The following is a 20,256-nucleotide window of genomic DNA, read 5'->3' as shown; positions in this document are numbered from 1 at the left end:
CTATTTTGTAACTTCCTTTTTTTTTAATGTTAGAAATATCTTGAATACTCCCTATTTTGTGTTGTCCCTAATTTTTTACTATTAGGAAAATAAAACATTCGTAAGTGATCCTGCAAGGATTTGGGGGTTATTTTTGTGTGTGTGCTTGGTGAGATATTTCTATACAGTAAATTTTGAATGTTAGGTGTAAGGCTATGTATTAAAAGATGTCCCCCTAAAAAATAAATTCTCGCCAGCGCCAGATTATTAGCCTTGTTAATTTTTACAGTTGTAGTAGGCTTTAAAAAGTGCTCTTAGGATTTAATTTGAAATACATTTGTTGGGGATCCCTGGGTGGCACAGTGGTTTAGCGCCTGCCTTTGGACCAGGGCACGATCCTGGAGACCCGAGATCGAATCCCACGTTGGGCTCCTGGTGCATGGAGCCTGCTTTTCCCTCTGCCTGTGTCTCTGCCTCTCTCTCTCTCTCTCTCTCTCTCTCTCTTTCTCTCTCTCTCTGTGTGACTATCATAAATAAATAAAAATTTTAAAAAATAGATTAAAAAAAATACATTTGTAACTTTGAACATCTTTTCAAATGCTTAAAGGCACTTTATTCTTTGCTGCAAAATACCTCTTAATGTCCTTTGTTCATTTTTCTGTTGGGATGTTTTTTGTGTAAGAAAGAGAAAATAATATAAATACATATGCACAAATATTATATATAGTTCTCTATGCAAATATTAATTCTATGTCTTCTATATATTGCACATCTCTTCAGATGTGCAATATGTTAACTTAGGTTATGATGTCTTTTACTGTATTAAGGTTTTAAGATTTTACATATTCATAATCCTAGCTTCTTGCAACCTCCCTAACTTGCCAATTTATAAAAAAGTATTTTGCTTCCATTTTTCTAAAATTGATTGTACATGGACAGTTTAGAGCATTTACCTTTTTCCTATGTGGATAACTGGTTGTTTCAATGTTATTTATTGAATAAACCAACTAATTTGAGATGTCACCATATTCTGTTTATTTAAAACACAAATTATAATTAAGGCATGTTTAATTTAATGCCATTTCAGTGACTGGTTAGATTCACTTAAGTACAGTTTTGTTGGCATAAAGTTGTGGATTCTTTCCCCCTAAGCAAGCTGTTTTTTATTGGTGAAGAGTTAACTGCAAGGGTTTAAATAATGACTGGCTTCTTAACAGAGAATTACTAAAATGTGATTTTTACAGAATAAGTAGAACCTCTTGCTTGTTGGAAGTTTTCAAGTTCTTTAATTTTTCTTGTACCTTGGCAGTTAATTACCTCCATAGATGTCCCAAAGTATTTCAGTTTGATTATTATAAAAAAGTAAGAAATCAATATACATTTTTTTATTTTTAAAACTCCAAGTCTCAGAAATAGACACTGCAATATAATTTTCATTAATTCAGTAAAGACCTATAAATAGGGTAATCATATAATTTATTGCTTAATCTGGGAAACTTGATAATGAAAGGAGGATACTATACACAAGCATACATATATGTATGTATGTGCACATGGGCATAAATGTATGTGTGTGGATTTTATACTTGTACATATGTGGAATTGTACATATATAGATATATATACATAAATATCTTATTTTGTCTTTTTCCTGATAGAGGTCCATAGTTTAAGAAGTTCAATATGCAAGTGATACATTTGTTTTGGCTATAATCTTTAACTGTGGTAACATATTGAGAGATTTTTCATGAAACAGTACATTAAAAATATTTAATGTTAAAATAGATGAATAAAAAGTCCTAAATATTTTGAGACACTTTTGTCATTTTGGTCTGTATTAGGGAATACTGGTTATTCCCTAATATTCTGTTTCCTTTTAAAAAAAAATACCCAAGTTCTGGGTGGGCACATAATTGTGTACCTAATGCCTACATTTAACAGCATCCTGTGCAACTAGACATGGTCAGTGACTAAGTTCAGCCAGTGGGATGTGAGTTGGAGTGATGCATGCAGCTTCTAGATCACAGCCTTAAAAATGTACTCCATTTTCTTTTTTCCATTTCCCAAGGGCTGGAACATGACATATCAGTGGGAAGATTTAACCTTACAGAAGAGAAAAATATCTTAGAGAATGGCAATGCATCTAGATAGAATCAAAATTCCCCCGAATGGCCTCCTGAAGCCCATTCTGTTGCCTATTGGTGTGGACTCCCAACATGAGAAAATTAACACTCCTGTCTTATTAAGCAGCAGAGCCTGTAGTTCAACATAGGATCATACAGTAGAAGGCCATTAACATTATGCTATATAGCATGTTCTGTTTGGAGTCCTAGTTTTTACGGATAACAGGCTAGTATATTATGTGTGTAGTATACTTCATAACGGTTCAGTGCCTAATCATTCTTGACTCATGAAGTAGGACAAACTGTATTTCCTCTAAGATCATCCTCTTCTATCACTTGAATGAACTGAATGCTATAATTTAGTAACAATAGATTTAATTTTAAAGTACTGGTAAAAATATACTTCATATTTATCATTTTGGCGTGTGTCTAGTAACATTTTAAAACCTCTTCAGTTTTTAACTTTTATTTTGGCTTCTGTTTTAATTTATTCTTAGCACTTTTTGTCTAATGCTTTCTTATGGTTTCTTTAGTCTTTTGACTTTCACTATATGAAGTGTGTACTTTGATTCTAACTTTCCTGCCAACTTTTCTTTTGGGGAGAAAAAAAAGATGTACTAAAAGCATTTGGTTTTTATACCTATTGTGGATCTTATTCAGCTTACGTCAAATATGAAGAATTTCATATACTCTTTCATACAGATCATCAAATTTTTTACCTTTGAGGACTCTTAATATTAGTAGATCAAAATACTGTTTATAACTACCAAGGATTTTATCTTCTATCAATATGACTATAGCAGGGAATTATTTCTGTTAATGCTTAGTAAATTAAGAGCAAGGAAGTGTAGCTGTGGCTTTCTTTTCAATACTAATATCATTCTATCCATAGAAATCCTATTTTCTGTTCATTAATTTCAGTATTCCATTCTTTCCCAAGATCTCACTTCACAGCAAGCTTTCATACTTCAAGCTCAACATGTTAGTGCTCAGTCCTCATTCCCACATAAACACAACCATTTTGAAAACGTGAACTGATATTAATTACCCCCTTGGCACCAAAAAGTCAGGATTTCCTGATGCGGCACGCTAATGTAAAATGCATTAGTGCAAACGCTGGCTCCAAGGGGTAATACTCTCTAAATAAACACAGCAATGTTTTTCTTTATTCACGACTCTCAGGCTATTCTGAAAGTCATTCATCCTCCATACCCCCCAAAAGCATTTTGAGTTTTAATAAGTTATAACTGGATTTTCATAAGAAGGAATTGAATTCCAAGCTGCAAATCTGTGGTACTTAACTCTTTGATTTTTTGAAATAAAATCTACCTAAATGTTCCAATGATTAAATGGCATTGAACCATAATTTGCAGTAGTCTGTTGGAAGATAATAGTCCATGTTTACTGATTAGTGTCACTAAAAATGTGTCCTTTTGACCTAAAAAATGTCTTTGGAAATTTCAGTCACTTAAGGCCAGAAATGATATATTGGGGGGGGGGGTTGGTTTGGGGGTTTTTTTGGTGCTAGTGTGAGTGTGTATGTGAGTTTGAACATTTAGTGTCGACTTCAGGTCAAGTAGACATTATTTCATCCTTTGATGTTCCCTCTCCAAACATACTACTACTAATATTATTACTGCTACAACTACTACTACATAAAACAAATGAACCAAACCAGAGATGGCCAAGCCTCAAACAAAAGTTAAGATCTAACATGGAACAAAAATGTAAGTTGGTAAGGCTAAAACCGTTGGGCCTTCTGGGTAGTGTTATTTGAGAAATCGGCCCCTATGAAGAAATAGAGATTAAAAAGTATTTCACGATCAGATTCTGGAGCCAGGTTTACTGCTTGACCTCAGAGGCTAGAATGTGACTTGCCTCTATTGCTCCCACTTATAAAAGGAAGCTTAATAACAGCTTGCTGCAGCTGATCACTACCTAGGGCCTTGTTTTGAGGAATCTAAGCATAATGATACTGAAAATATATATACTTAGCTTCTTGATCTGAAGCTGAATTAAGATATTCTGAAGCTTGGTAATTAGGTCTAAAATATTCCTGAGAATCTTCGTAAGGAAGAAGTTCTTAAAGGTTTGACTCTGGACTTGGTATAGGAGCCTAAGAGAGGAAGTACAGAAAGGAGGAAGGGTGGGGAAGAAAGAAAAAAGGAAACAAGTAAAACCTCCTACTTTAAACAAGCCCATGAAACTGAAGTCCCAAAATTTGCCACAAACCTCTTGGCAGAACATGTATTCCCACCGCATGAAGTTAATTTTATAGGAGAGTCTGACATTTTAAAATATGAGTGTTTAAGATGCTTGAGGAAATAAATCTATCCACATAGACTCTCAAACAGATATGAAATTATAAGACAAAAACTTGGGCAAAATTAAGCAGATACATTTAAAAACTACTGAGAAGTCTAAGCAAAAAATAGAGTCATTGGAATAAGCTCAATTGGCATAAACTGTAGAATGGACACAGTTAAAATTTGTGAATTAGATGATAGTGTGAGAAATTGTTGCATGTTACAGAGAGGGAAGGGAATGCAGAGTTTTAAGCAGGGGGTGGGGGTGAATGGGTGACGGGCACTGAGGGGGGCACTTGACGGGATGAGCACTGGGTGTTATTCTGTATGTTAGCAAATTGAACACCAATAAAAAATAAATTTATTATATAAAAAAAAAGGTAGCTTCGAGAGAAGGAAATGGAAGGGTTGGTAGAAAAGCAACACATAAAAAAAAAAAAGCCGACAGTTTTCCACAATCGAATCTATAAATACTCAGATTGTAAACCCACACTAAATCCAATCAGGGCAAAGAAAAATGAATCTATATCTAGATATATCATGATGGTATTCAGAAAGGAAAAAAAATCTATTAGGAGAGAGAAAAGGAACAATTTAGACGAGAACTCTCTGCAATAGTTAAAAGATACAGGAGTCAAGTACTGAGGGAAAAGGACTCAGCCTAAATGTTACTCCCAGCTAAACTATAATTCTACAGTGAGGGCAAAATAAATTTTTAGATTTCTAAAGACTAAGAGTTCATCATCCAAGTTGTACTTGAGCAAAAAGAAAACCCAGAAGGTACGGGATGCAAAAAAGAATGGAGATTGCATAAAATTTGTCAAATATAGTTATTTATGGGAAACATCCCTTTTCTTTTGGGTGCAAAGAAGAGGTAAAGTTCCATGTGATAGGTTGATTGCGTTGGTGACTTGAGTTCTTTACCCCGTCCTGAATGCATGCCCCTTTGTCATATGATTTTGCAGTTCCTCTCACTGAAGAGACAGAGTTCAGCTTCTTGTCCCCTTGATTCTGAGTTTGGCTGTGTGACTTGATTTGGCCAGTGGGATATTAGTTGATATGACTCAAAGAGTCTTGTAAAAGCACTGGTACAGTTCTGCTTCCACTCTATTATCTCTGCCTTTGCCATGGAAATCTGCCCAAGCTAACCTAAAGAATGTGAGAGACACATGAAGCAAAACCAAGTCAACAAGATAGGATACATGAATGGATAGATAAGCCTATGAAGGGGCTTTCATGTACTGGAGAATAATAGACTAAGAAACTTTAGGCTTTGTTGGAAATCTTTCAGGTAAAATTATAAGAGTAATGTTTAAAGTATTAGTATAAAAAATGTAAGAATCATCATTTTAAAAAAGAAAATATAATTCAGAAATTTAGAAGCCAGAAAAGAGGGAGGGGGAAAAAAGCAGGAGGAGGAATAGAGAAAATGTGCTAATCATTATAAGGAAGGAATAAAGGAATAAAAAGAGGAAAAGTGTCAAGAAGCTCACAAAAAAATATAGGATTATATCTATATCAGCAGTAACTGTAAATATAAACTTATTTATTAAAAGATACTAAGTTAGAGGAAACTCAACTATATTATCATTAAGGGATATTACTAAAATGTAACCAAAAAGTGGAAAACAGATACAGGTGAATTAATACCAAAGTAGAATTTAAAGCAAAAGTATTAATAAGAATAAAGTAGGAGCTTAAGTAATAGTAAATAGAAAAGCCATTTAAGATATAATGACTTTGGAATTTACAAAGCAAAAACAAAAGCAAAAAATGTAAACCTCTAAAAGCATAGTGGAAATATTTTAATCTACTTAGAGCAGAAACTTGACTCAAACAGACAACAATTCAGATATAGCGCAGTTTGTCTGATAGAAATATGTCAGTCCCATATGTAAATTACAATTTCCTGATAGCTACATTACAAAATACAGAAACAGGGAAACTTCTAATACATTTTATTTAACCCAATATGTCCAAAATGCTACTTCAACATAACTAAAATTCATGAGACATTTTATATTCTTTTCTTCATAGAGTCTAGCTTGTATTTCAACTCAGAGTACATTACTAGTCACATTTCAAGTGCTCAGCCAGAGGCTACTGGTCTGAGGCTACTATACTGGATAGTCTTGATGCAGAAAAGCTGATAGATCGCGGATCCTATACCTAGCAAAGTATATACGTTTTTCAAGTATATGTAATATATTTAAAAAATGGCCTTATGCTAATTTACAAAGGAAGTCTGGTCAAATTTTAAAGAATATCAGCCAAATCACTTTCTCTGAAAACAGTACATTTGCTAGGAACTTTCAAAATTTATTAGTGACCTGTGGTTAGAAAATTGCAGTGGAAATGTAAAAATTTTTAGAGCTAAGCTACAATAAATGTTGTCAGTAGCAAAACTTGTGAGATGCTCAAAGGACAGTTCTCGAAACCAAACTGATGGCCTTAAGTGTCTTTATGTAAAAACAAAACCAAAAAACATGGAAAGCAAATCCAACTCAGAAATACTGATGAGGAAACTAAAATGCAGTTAAGACAAAAATAAGGAAAGGTTTTGAAGGGAATAATGAGAAGAGCATAAATAAATGACATAAGACTACAATAAAATAAGAGGATTACCAAAAAGAACCAAATCTCTTTTTGAAAAATAATAAAAGCTATAAATTGACACCCCCCCCCCCCAAAAAAAAGAAGGCACAAGTAAGCAGTTTTAGAAAGAGGAACAGGAGTATGACTAAAATGTGCTACATATTCCAAGTATTCGCCAAAAGTGTATCATACAGGGGCTGTATAGCAAACCTGGCTATGAACTTCTTATATCTGACATTAATATCACAAAATTTAAATAGATGTAACATAGGATGTAGTTTCTGGCCCTTTAGGAACCCATGACTAGATTTAAGAATCAAACTTAATTCTTTTTTTTTTTTTTTTTTTTTTGGATTTTGTTTATTTATTTGAGAGAGAGAAAACATGAATGGGGGAGGGGGATGGATAGAGACGGAGAGGGAGAAGCAGACTCCCGCTGAACAGGAAGCTAACTCAGGGCTCGACCCCAGGACTCCAAGATCATGACCTGAGCTGAAGGCAGACACTTAATGGACCGAGCCATCTAGGTGCCCTCACCCTGAATTTTTTTCATCACTTATAGCTCATTTATGAATTTTCAGCAGCTTGAAGGCAGAGACTTTGTTTCTGTCTACTGCTGGTCACTTAGTACCTAGAATAATTTCTAACATGTAATGGGAGTTTCATAAATATTGGTTGAAAGGGTATTGGGAATGTTGGTTCTGAATTGGTATGTATGCAGAAATTTAGAATTCAGACATTGTAGATGAAGAAATAAAACAGACAGTTTAGACATAAAAACCAGGGCTTTAACACAGTGCCTTTCAACACAAGATCCGCAAAGCCTTCTCCACAATTCACAATCCTGACTTATCCTAAGGTATCTGACCATGATACCTGGCCTGACCTATGGTGAGGTTATTTATAGTCTATCTTTATCTGACTCCGACTCTTCTGGAGGTGCCATGTAACACTGCATATGCACATATCTGGCCCTAGTTCAGGATAAAGGATTATGAACCTGTGTAAATGCCTATCCTTAAGCTGTATAATAGAAGGATCCATTTCATTTTTAAATAGGCCAGTGGTGGTTGCCTGGTCATACTGGTGATTTATTAATGAATTATAGCATTGCAATCATTTCACAAATGGTCATAAAATGGTAAACATAGCTAACTTTATTTTATTTCCCCTTGTTAATAATGATAAAAGTCTCCTTGGGGGAGCATATTCTTGTGGGAATACAGACACAAGAATGATGACATTGCTGATAGCCCTTCTCTGTTTTGGTCTCCGTGATCATCTAGTCTGTGCCCAGAGCTAAACCAGGAGGTTTCTACAACTTGCTAGGAAAACATGTGCTGTTTTGCCCCTGCACCAATATAGCTAACTATATGATACATATAATGATCTTACCATCATAAGCTTCCTTGGGCTTCCCCTCCACATCTCCCTCCTGGCCTTGGCCATATGCCCATTCTGCCTTAACAATGCTCCTTCTATTTCACTGTGTTTCTCCCATTCTGTTTATAACCCTCCCCAAACATTCAGTCACATTCCAAGTGGCTTTCCTTACTGCATAATATTCACTCAACCATGTTCAAGTTGACTGCTGAATCCATTTCTTTTATTAGCATTTTATGGTTTCTAAGCATTTCCAAGTTCCTCTAGTTGACAGTTCCCTTACGTGAGGGGTGATGGGCTTCTGGCCTGGCATGGGTAATTATTAGCAATAATTTCTTTTCTTCTATGAAAAATAGATAGCAAGAACTCCTTGTTAAGCATGTGTGGGGTCTGTACACTCATCTTTGAGCTGACACGTCAGTAAGTTTGCCACAAAGGAAGGTGAATGAAAATTCAGGCTGAAGAGGTTAAGAAGCCATGTCATATCACTTTGTATTTGGAAACTCAGTTCTAAAATTATCTTCAGAAAGAAATACTACCTCCTCGTTTGAATTGAATATACTATGTTTCATCTAATCTAAGACCCATTTAGTTCACATTTTAATATCTCTGAAATTACCTATTTCAATGGAATATTACTCAGCCATTAGAAATGACAAATACCCACCATTTGCTTCAACGTGGATGGAACTGGAGGGTATTATGCTGAGTGAAGTAAGTCAATCGGAGAAGGACAAACATTATATGTTCTCATTCATTTGGGGAATATAAATAATAGTGAAAGGGAATATAAGGGAAGGGAGAAGAAATGTGTGGGAAATATCAGAAAGGGAGACAGAACATGAGAGACTCCTAACTGGGAAATGAACTAGGAGTGGTGGAAGGGGAGGTGGGTGGGGGGTAGGGGTGACTGGGTGAAGGGCACTAATGGGGGCACTTGATGGGATGAGCACTGGGTGTTATTCTATATGTTGGCAAATTGAACACCAATAAAATATAAATTTATTAAAAAATAAAAATAAAATAAACTGCTAAAGCCTAAAAAAAATACTCTGAAATAGGGATTTTTTTCTCTCTTGATAATACATAAAATAATGGTGTGTCTTACAATTAATGGTGTTTTAGACTGCATGAATTACAGTATGAATGTTTTTTAAAGTATGCCATGGTATTGTCATCTTTTTCATTTTCTTAATAGACTAAAGTTTCTTAGAACCTATAATAATCTAAACTAATTAAAAGCCTATAATAGAGAAACCGTATCTTTAAAAATCAAGCATACTATGTTATCTGTGGTACCTTTTGCTTGTTTCTCCTATTTTAGGAGATTTGGCTTTTCTTATGGAAATTCCTATTACGATTTTTGCTGAGGTAAACATCTTTGTATGTATGCTTATTCTATAGAGAGGCAAGATAGCAGAGTGGTTAAGCACATAGGATTTGGAGTCAGACTGCCTGGTTTTGAATCTTGGTTCCTTCACTTGCTAGTTATGAAATGTTGGGCAATGACTGAACCTCTTCGTGCAGCATTTGCTGAACTAGAAATAATAATATACTTACTTCGGGGTTGTTATGAGAATTTTTTTTTAAAAGACTTTACCCATTTATTCATGAGAGACACATACAGAGAGAGAAGCAGAGACATAGGCAGAGGGAGAAGCAGGCTCTATTCAGGAAGCCCAATGTGGGACTTGATCCCAGGATTCCAGGACCACACCCTGAGCCAAAGGCAGACACTCAACCACTGAGCCACCCAGGTGTCCCTGTTATGAGAATTAAATGAGATGATATACCCATACTACTCAAACTTCCCGATGTCATTGCATGTTAATATATTAGATAGAGTAGTACCTGGAACAGAGTAAGTGCTATATAAGTGTAAATTGTTACTACTTGGGATTATTTCTTTAAGACAGTTTCCTAGAAGTAGAATTATCTTATCAAATTCTAAGGCTCTGGATAAATATTGTTATTTTTCTTTCCAATAGGATTATATTAATTTACACTCCTGGAATGGACAGAATGTATATCATCCCACTTTTGCCAGTTTTTTGCATTTTTAAAGATAAATCTTTGCTAATCTCATAGATGAAGATGACAGTTTATTCTAATATTTATTTTTTTGGTTATTAGTGTAGTTAAATCGAATTTTTTCTTGTATATTTGCCATTTGTATTTCTTTATTTTTTTAAAAAATCTATTTATGCTTAATGATTTTAAAGGGATTCTTATACATTTGGATAAGTTCAACAGGTAAAAGCTATACTTTTATAGTCTATTTGGCTAAGTTACGCAGTGGGTTATACTTTATACTAGTTTTTTTCATTTTGGTCTTTTATTACATATATAATCTTGATTTTTGTGCAGAAAAAATATATTTTTTTGCTTGAATGCTTGGAAAGTTCTTTTCTTTTGTTTTATGATACTTAGATTTATTTTTACATATAACTAAAGTTAACTTGTAATATTTATTTTTACATATAACTAAAGTTAACTTGTAATATCTTAAAAATGTTTTTCCTCAAATAGCTTATCACCTGCCCCACACATTTATTGATTCATTCATTCCTCTTAAAATATTTTTAAGGTAATACATGTTAATTTTAAGACAATTGAAAAATACAGAAAAGTTCATAAGGAAGAAAACTAAAATTATCTATAATTCTACTATTTAGTAATAACCATTATTAACATTTTGGAGTTCTTCTTTCCTTTTTTTCCCCCTTTGCATGATATAATTTTGTTATTCTTGCTGTTTCCTTTACTGTATATTAGAGTGTTTTTCTGGACTCTTTATCTTGTTTCATCATTATATCCTTACCCTCAACCCCACCAATTTTTAACTGTTTTAGTTTATAATCTGTTTTAATTTAAGGATGTCACACTCATTTTACTGTTATTCTTGAACATACCAATGACACTTCAGTCTCAAGACCTTTGCTTTTTCTTTTCTCTCAGACAACAACATGGCTCACTCCATACTCCTCTCTCCAGGTCTCTGGACAATGTCACCTTATTAGTATGGTTGTCTCTGACCACCCATTTTAAAATAGCAACTTCTTCCCTCTGGGTACCTCCTATTCCCCTTCTCTAATTTTTTTTTCTAGGTTCATATAATCAAATCACATACTACGTTCACCATTACTCAGAAAAAAAGATTCCTTTCAAAGTATTATTGCTCAATGACAATGCCTCTGGTCAACCAAGAGCTCTGAGGGAGATGTACAATGAGATTAATCTATCTTTTTTTTTTTTAAAGATTTATTTATTTTGGAGAGAGAGTGTGTGAGCAGGGGGAAGGGCAGAGGGAGAATGAGAGAAGCCCACTCAGCGTGCAGTCAACGTGGAGCTTGATCTCATGACCCTGAGATCATGCATGACCTGAGCTGCAATCAAGAGTCTGACACTTAACTGATGAGCCATCCAGGTGCACCACAATGATATTAGTCTTGTTTCCTTCCTGCTAGCACAGCATCCATTCTGAAGCCAATGGATTAAGGAGTGAAGTTTGAGTTTCAAGTCTTATAATTGAAGAAATACATTTCATAAGGCTCTAGCTGCCATTGATAGTGATTCCTCAAGTGGATCTGGGCAAGTCAATTGAAAACCTTTTGGAGAGAGTTCACCATTCTTGATGTCATTAAAAACATTTGTGATTCATGAGGAGAGGTCAAAATATCAACATTTACCAGAGTTTGCAAGAAGTTAATGCCAGTCCTCATGGATGACTTTGCGGGCTTCCAGACTTCAGTAGAAGGAGTCCCTACAGATGTGGTGGAAATAGCAAAAGAACTAGAATTAGGAGTGGAGACTGAGGTTGTGACTCAATGGCTGCAATCTCATGATAAAACCTGAACCAATGAAGAGTTGCTTCTTGTGGATGAGCAAGGAAAGTGGTTTATTCAGATGAAATCTACTTCTGGTGAAGATGCTATGAAGATTGTTGAAATGATGATAAAGGATTTAGAATATTTCATAAGCTTAGTTGAGAAAGCAGAGGCACAGTTTGAAAGGATTGGCTACAGTTTGGAAAGAAGTTCTACTGTCAATAAAATGCTATCAAATAGCATCACATGCTACAGAGGAATTCTTTGTGAAAGAAGGAGTCAATCAATGTGGCAAACTTGTCTTATTTTAAGAAATGTCCATGGCTACCCCAGCCTTCAACAACCACCACTGATCAGTCAGCTGCCATCAACATCGAGGCAAGACCCTCCACCAGCTAAGATGATAATTTGCTGAAAGCCCAGATGATGGTTAGCACTTTTTACCAGTATTTTTAAATTAAGATACGTGCACTGTATTTTTTTTTAGACATACTGCTATTACACACTTAATGGACTACAGTATGGTGTAAATATAACTTCTTTTTTAAATAGCTTGATTGATGTATACTTCTTATACCATGAAACTCACCCAATTTAAGTACACTGTTCTCTCTCTCTCTCTCTCTCTCTCACACACACACACACACACACACACACACACACAGAAGTCTGGGACATACTGCTCAACAAGTTTGATAAATGCATACAGTTGGGGAGACATCCCCACAGTCCAGTATTAGAATAGTTCCAAAGCATTGTTCATACCTATTTGTAGATATCTGTGCTTATCCCTGATCCAGCAACCATTGTTCTGCTTTCTATTGCTATAATTTTGCCTTTTCTAGAAGTATCATGTTACTGTGGGCATACAATATGCACTCTTTTATTTCCAATTTTTTTCACTTGAACTAAAGATTTTGAGATTCATCCTTGTTGTGCATATTAGTCATTTTTCCCCTTTTTTATTGTTGAGTAGTATTCCATTGTATGGAAATACCACATTGCTTTTTCTTTCATCAACTGATAGGCATTGCATTGTTCCCAATTGTTAGCACTTACGAATAATGTTGCTATAAGCATTTATTTACAAAGTCATCGTGTGTTTATTTATTTTTGTTGCTTTTTGGTAAGTATCTAAGAATGAAATTCCTAGGTCTTATGGTAAATGTATCCTTCAGTTCTTAAGAAACTCTCAAATACCCTCAACTCTATGGTCAACTAATATTCGACAAAGCAGGAAAGACTATCCACTGGAAAAAAGACAGTCTCTTCAATAAATGGTGCTGGGAAAACTGGACAGCCACATGCAGACCATTCTCTTACACCATACACAAAGATAAACTCAAAATGGATGAAAGATCTAAATGTGAGACAAGAATCCATCAAAATCCTAGAGAACACAGGCAACAGCACTATGAACTTGGCTTTTTTGACCTTGACCACAGCAACTTCTTGCAAGATACATCTATGAAGGCAAGGGAAACAGAAGCAAAAATGAATTATTGGGACTTCATCAAGATAATAAGCTTCTACACAGCAAAAGAAACAGTCAAAAAAACTAAAAGACAACCAACAGAATGGGAGAAGATATTTGCAAATGACATATCAGATAAAGGGCTAGTATCCAAGATTATAAAGAACTTATTAAACTCAACAGCAAAGAAAAACAATCCAATCAGGAAATGGGCAAAAGACATAAACAACAATTTCACAGAGGAAGACATACACATGGCCAGCAAGGACATGAGAAAATGCTCCGCGTCACTTGCCATCAGGGAAATACAAATCAAAACCACAATGAGATACCACACCAGGCAGAATGGTGAACATTAACAAGACAGGAAACAACAAATGTTGGAGAGGATGTGGAGAAAGGGGAACCCTCTTGCACTACTGGTGGGAATGTGAACTGGTAGAGCCACTCTGGAAAACTGTGTGGAGGTTCCTCAAAGAGTTAAAAATAGAACTGCCCTATGACCCAGCAATTGCACTGCTGGGGATTTACCCCAAACATACAGATGCAGTGAAACGCCAGGACACCTGCACCCCAATGTTCATAGCAGCAATGTCCACAATAGCCAAACTATGGAAGGAGCCTCCATGTCCATCGAAAGATGAATGGATAAAGAAGGTGTGGTCTATATATACAATGGAATATTACTCAGCCATTAGAAACGACAAATACCCACCATTTGCTTCAACGTGGATGGAACTGGAGGGTATTATGCTGAGTGAAGTAATCTTGAATCTCCATTGAGAAGCATGAAGTCTTCTCAATCAGAGAAGGACAAACATTATATGGTCTCATTCATTTGGGGAATATAAAAAATAGTGAAAGGGATTATAGGGGAAAGGAGAGAAAATGAGTGGGAAATATCAGAGAGGGAGACAGAACAGGAGAGACTCCTAACTCTGGGAAACAAACAACGGGTGGTAGAAAGGGAGGTGGGCGGGGTTTGGGGTGACTGGGTGACGGGCACTGAGGGGGGTACTTGACGGGATGAGCACTGGGTGATATGCTATATGTTGGCAAATTGAACTCCAGTAAAAAAAAGTAAAAATTTAAAAAGAAATTTAAAAAAAGAAACTCCCAAATATGCACAGAGATTTGAGAGGGACAATGAAGGGTTCAAGTTTGAACTAACGTGGAGCTGCTTATAGGCAATTACAAGTCTAAGTACAGAACCAAGGAGACAGGCTAGGGCTGGAGTTAGAAAATCATGAGTCGTATAGCACAGGGGTAATGCTGAAGCCATGGGGTGGATGAGATGACGTGAGGAGTTCATGTTAGGAGTTCATCTCCTGGACTGAACTCCTGGAGATGTAAGCATTTGGAGAGGGGGTGGGTAGACAAAGAGAATTAGTGAGACAATGTGAGAGATCAAGAAGTTACAGAAGCAGGAGAAATTATGTCACAGAAACTAAGGGAAGAAAAGATGATACAGTAAGTGAGTGGTATGACTTTTGCTTCCAAACACAAATTTCCAGCCTTTCTTCAGAGACTAACTAGCTCTCTGTCAGAAGCCTCTTAGTCTGGCTGTACTTGGAATTCTCTGGGCTGAGGTTCCTGTTAGAAGTAGTACTTCTCAAACATAGTCTCTTACTCTGTGTCTGCAGACCAGCTCATACTGCCTTTCAGGTATACCCTTTCTTCTGGAAGGAGTAGGCCACTGGTCTGCCATGTTCCCCAGGCTCCAGGAACCTCAGGTGGTCCATTCCAAAGCACTTGTGGAGGGCAACCTGGGCTTTAAGTGAGAGGAATATGCATGAAGCTATCACTCACAGCCCTTTGAAAACTTTCTTCAGAGGAATTTCCATTTTCTTTCTTTTTTTTTTTTTTTTGGAATTTCCATTTTCATGTCATTGTAACTTTATATCTTTTGTGCTCTTATAGTAAGTGTTGAGAAAAAAGCCTCAACTACCTCCTTAGCAAAATCCTGTCTAGGTGGGCAAGCACCTTATTTGGAGTGTGTTTGGACCTCAGCCTAGGGTTAATGCTAAAAAGTTTATTTTTTTATTTTATTATTTTTTAAAGATTTTATTTATTTATTCATGAGAGACAAAAAGAGATAGAGGCAGAGACATAGGCAGAGGCAGAATCTGGTTCCCTGCAGGGAGCCCAATGTGGGACTCCATCCTAGGACGCCGGGATCACGATCCTGAGCCAAAGGCAAACGCTCAACCACTGAGCCCCCCCCAGGTGTCCCAAAGGTCCACTTTAATATACTAGATTTCCAAGCACTTGCAAATGCTCAAAAAAATTAAATATTGAATGAACAAATGATATCATAAATGAATAGATAATTTTTATTCCTTGTGATCACTTCTTGGTGTCATTTATATTGTTGACTACTGCTTATTTCTTGATCACCTGAAGCCCTCTGCTTCTCCATTTCTAATTTATCAGCTATTTCTCATCTTCTCCCATGCTCACTTTTATTGTCTGCCCTTTAAATGGTGGTTTCCTTCAGGGTTCCATTCTCACTACCGTCTCTTACCTTTACATTAAAAATATTTTCCCTGAGGGAATCCCATCCATATCCCTGGTTTGACTACCACATATGCACTTTCTGTCCTGGGCCAAATTGTTCTACTTCACTTTAAACTAGTGGTGTGTTACAGCCAGGCTGTACCGGCTTATGAGAGCCAATTGTTAAATTTTCCAGAATTGTGTGAGCCAATTGGTTGCTAAATCCAGCCATTATTAAAATTATATAAATTTCCAATTAAATGATATTAAAAACAAAGGTAATAGATACTTAAAACTCACTTCCTAATAATCTTGCTACTCTTTTATTATCAATGCTCTTGAGATTTGGTATGTCTGTTGTATTTTTGGAAATCCTGTATAATGGTGTGTACCTGTGCATCTCTTCCAATTCTGCATTCAGTGATGTCATGTTGGTCACTTGCAAACTGCTACAGTAGGAGTGTTTACACCATGGAAATCAGAAAATGCTGCAAGTCAGGGCTTGGTCTACTGTTTTATTGATTGTCTAGACTTAAGAAAGTGAGAAAATGAAAGAAAATGAAAGAAAAAAAAGTGAGAAAATGTTAATGTAGATTAAGCTTAATAGTGTGTTGGTCTATAGTTGTTACATTGTGATTAACACAAAAAATTAAAGAAATATTCTCCCAATGTTCAAAAACTATTATCCAGTTTAGCAAAAAAAATATGATCATATCACTAGTGAACAAGAGAAGTTCTCTTTTTTTTTAAGATTTTATTAATTTGAGAGAGAGAGAGAGTGCATGAGTTGGAGGGGGTGGGTAGAAGGAGAGGGAGAAGCAGACTCTCTGCTGAGCAGAGAGCCCAACTTGGAGCTCAGTCCCAGGACCCTGAGATCATGATCTGAGCCAAGGCAAATGCTTAACCAGCTGAGCCTCCCAGGTACCCCAAGAGAAGTTCTGCCCCATGTTTTCAGCATTTCACTTTCTCTCACTTCCTGATGTAAACATAAATAACTGCATTTGTGCCATAAGTGTCCTCATTCATCAACTGCAATCACAGATTGGCTGTGGATACAAGAGTTTGGCAAAAGTCAACAAAGACATTTTGTGAGAATTGATTGGTGATAGGAGATTTACACTAAAGAGTATTAGATGCTTTATTATTATTTGTAAATTAGGAACTACACATCCTCCATACCAGTAAAATGTATAAAACTTATGAACATATATATGTGTGCATTTCCCCTGTCCACCAGAGAGCCAGTTAATTATTTACCATCACATCACTTCTTGAAACCCTCAATATCAACTGCCTATTAGACATTTTAAATTTAATATGGTAGGCATCTCAGACTTAATGTATCAGAAATGGAATTCATTTTCCTTCTAATATCTTTTCCTCTTCTGATATTCTGTATCTTAGAGAATTACACTACCCTAGGAGGCAAAAAAGTGAAAAAGTAGCCATAGATTACTTTTTCAATAAGTGTGATCTACGAAGACTGGAAAGAAAATAAGGAGATAAAGGGTTCATGGAGTTTTCTGTTTAGCCTTGTTGTAAGAAAGAATGATCTTAAATAATTTGTATGGGAAAGAGGCAATGAAGAGGGGAGAATTGGGAGTTCCAGGAAAGAGAGAAAACAGATAACAGCACAGTCTGTGAGAAGGAAGGAGAGGGCAGGGTCCAGAGCACATTTGCCTTAGAAGAGAGTCACCTTTTCCAACTGCCAGGAGGAAAGGAGATAGCGATTAGGATGTGTCCTAGGTTGGGTTCTCTAGGAGCAGAGCCTGGGTCAGAGATTCTCGTTCAAGTGAGTGTGTGTTAGAGGGGAGAAGGGAGAGAGACATAGGATAGGACAGGGGAAGAGAGCTGAGCAAGAGTGTGATCTTGACTGGAAACTAACATCTGTTGTAACCATAGAGGAAGGGGCAGCATCACAAGCTGAACCACAGGGTTATTCAGCTTGAGGCTGGGACTGGCATTTTCCTCCTGTGCCAGTCACTCATTGGTTAAGATCTGCTTGCCAAACGAGTGCAACATCATCTTCTAGACTATGTGGGTTCTGGCTGGCTGAGGGCAGTTCACCAGGGGAGGCAGTAGCTATGAATTTTAAACAACCAGCCCTCAGAGCAGCTGAGGGACGAGGACACCTGCCACTAAAGGGGATCTGAGCTACCTGCGTAGGCCTAACTAGGGAAGAGGTGGAAGTGCAGAGGAGATTGAGGCAGTTCCTGGTGAGTGGTCTCTCTCTCCAAATAGTAATCCAAATTAGCTGTTGAGGGTGGGGAGTAATCTGGTGGGTGCAGAAAGCTTGAGTAGGGTGGGAAGGTTTTGAGCAACTGCTAATGTAAGCAGTGGGGGAGGGGCTGCCCTGGGCAGTACTCAGGGTCCAGTTACTGTTTTTTTTTTTTTTTTTAATTAATTATTTATTTATTTATTTATTTATTTATTTATTTATTTATGATAGTCACAGAGAGAGAGAGAGAGGCAGAGACACAGGCAGAGGGAGAAGCAGGCTCCATGCACCGGGAGCCCGACATGGGATTCGATCCCGGGTCTCCAGGATCGCGCCCTGGGCCAAAGGCAGGCGCCAAACCGCTGCGCCACCCAGGGATCCCGGGGTCCAGTTACTGTTGGAAACACGGAGTAGTGACAGCACTTTGTGCTGTTACTTGTATTCTTCAGCAGTCTCAGTGTAGGGTTGCAGAGGGCAGGTGGTTGGCTTAACCTAGTGTTGATATTTTGCTGGGTACATATAGTGCAGGCAGAAAAGAGTAAGTAAACCATGAGGATGATGGTGAGAGAGTTGTTGAAGGCTCACACTACCTTTTGGGAAGGCAGAAATGTACACAACATATTATAGGGCATGTTCACAGTATGTCGATAGAAGTACAAAGTAGTGGGTAAGATCAGAGAAGAGACAGAGGTGTTTTCTGAGTTGAGGATAGGAATTTATGTGTCCCATAAATGGGACTGCATTTCAACTGCCTCTTGAAGGGCCAGTGGTGGAAGGGGGCGGGGTGGATCTCCCCAGGGGAATGCGGAAAGGGAATGATATAGAGAAAGCATGGAAAACATGCATGAAAGCAATCTGGCAGAGACTGATGATTTATATGAGAAAGCCTGCAATAAGGCACCCAGGATAAGTAAAATCAGACAGAGTGGTTTGCATTGGCTCTTGCTCTCTCTCACTCAGCCCCATTCTCAAATAGGGGCAGGCTAAGTTTCTTATACTGAGGTAAGAGGGTAGCAGTGGCTTGGATAGAACCTTGGCTAGAAGAGTAGCATGTAATCCTATCTTTGAAAGCAAGGAGGCAAAGACTGCATCTCAGTAGTCTCTTAGACTTACTTGCATGGCTGTGAAATGGGTACCAGTTAACAAGGAGATAACTGGGTGGCTGGCACTGCCTTTGGAATCTCAACCAGCTTTGAGCACAGAGTTGTCCCTATTGATATTTAAACAAGAGTAAACACTGCAACTGATGGACAAACCAGACCTCAACCAAACCATGTTTGGATCCAGCACCTGACCCAGTGTAGTTAGTTCTGCAGGCTCCTCTGAACTTTTGTTAACTTTATAACTACACATATTCATCAATATTTTGGTTTCTGCATATGTGGGATTTTGGTGGGGTTTATTGTGTATAGGTGGTATGGAGGAGAAAGTGAAAACAATTGAAAAGGTTTTTCTGATGACAGAGAAAGTGAAAATAGCTGAGAAGTTATTTTTTTGTTGAAAAAAATGAAAGTAATACATATTCATTATAAATCAAATAATGTAGGAGTATAAGAAGGAAAAATGAAAACAACTATCCCTTCATTCTACTAAAAAGAACCTTTTTTCCCCAGAGATAATAGTTAACAGCTTGGTATATAGCTTTTCTTACATATGTAAGCACATTTGGAATTTACATTTTATATAAATATAAATATGTGATTATATGTATTATACACAATATTCTAGTCTTTGGCCTAATACTTTTCAGTTATTAATATATCTTGGGTATTTTTACCTGCTCAATGTTGCTCTTTTTCATAGCTACCTAATATTCCATGGTATTGAACAAATTTCCCATTGATGAGAATCTAAA

The sequence above is a fragment of the Canis lupus genome, chromosome 6 (assembly GCF_048164855.1).
Source record: "Canis lupus baileyi chromosome 6, mCanLup2.hap1, whole genome shotgun sequence".
NCBI classification, from domain to species: domain Eukaryota; kingdom Metazoa; phylum Chordata; class Mammalia; order Carnivora; family Canidae; genus Canis; species Canis lupus.
Note: the sequence above shows the minus strand (reverse complement) of the source record.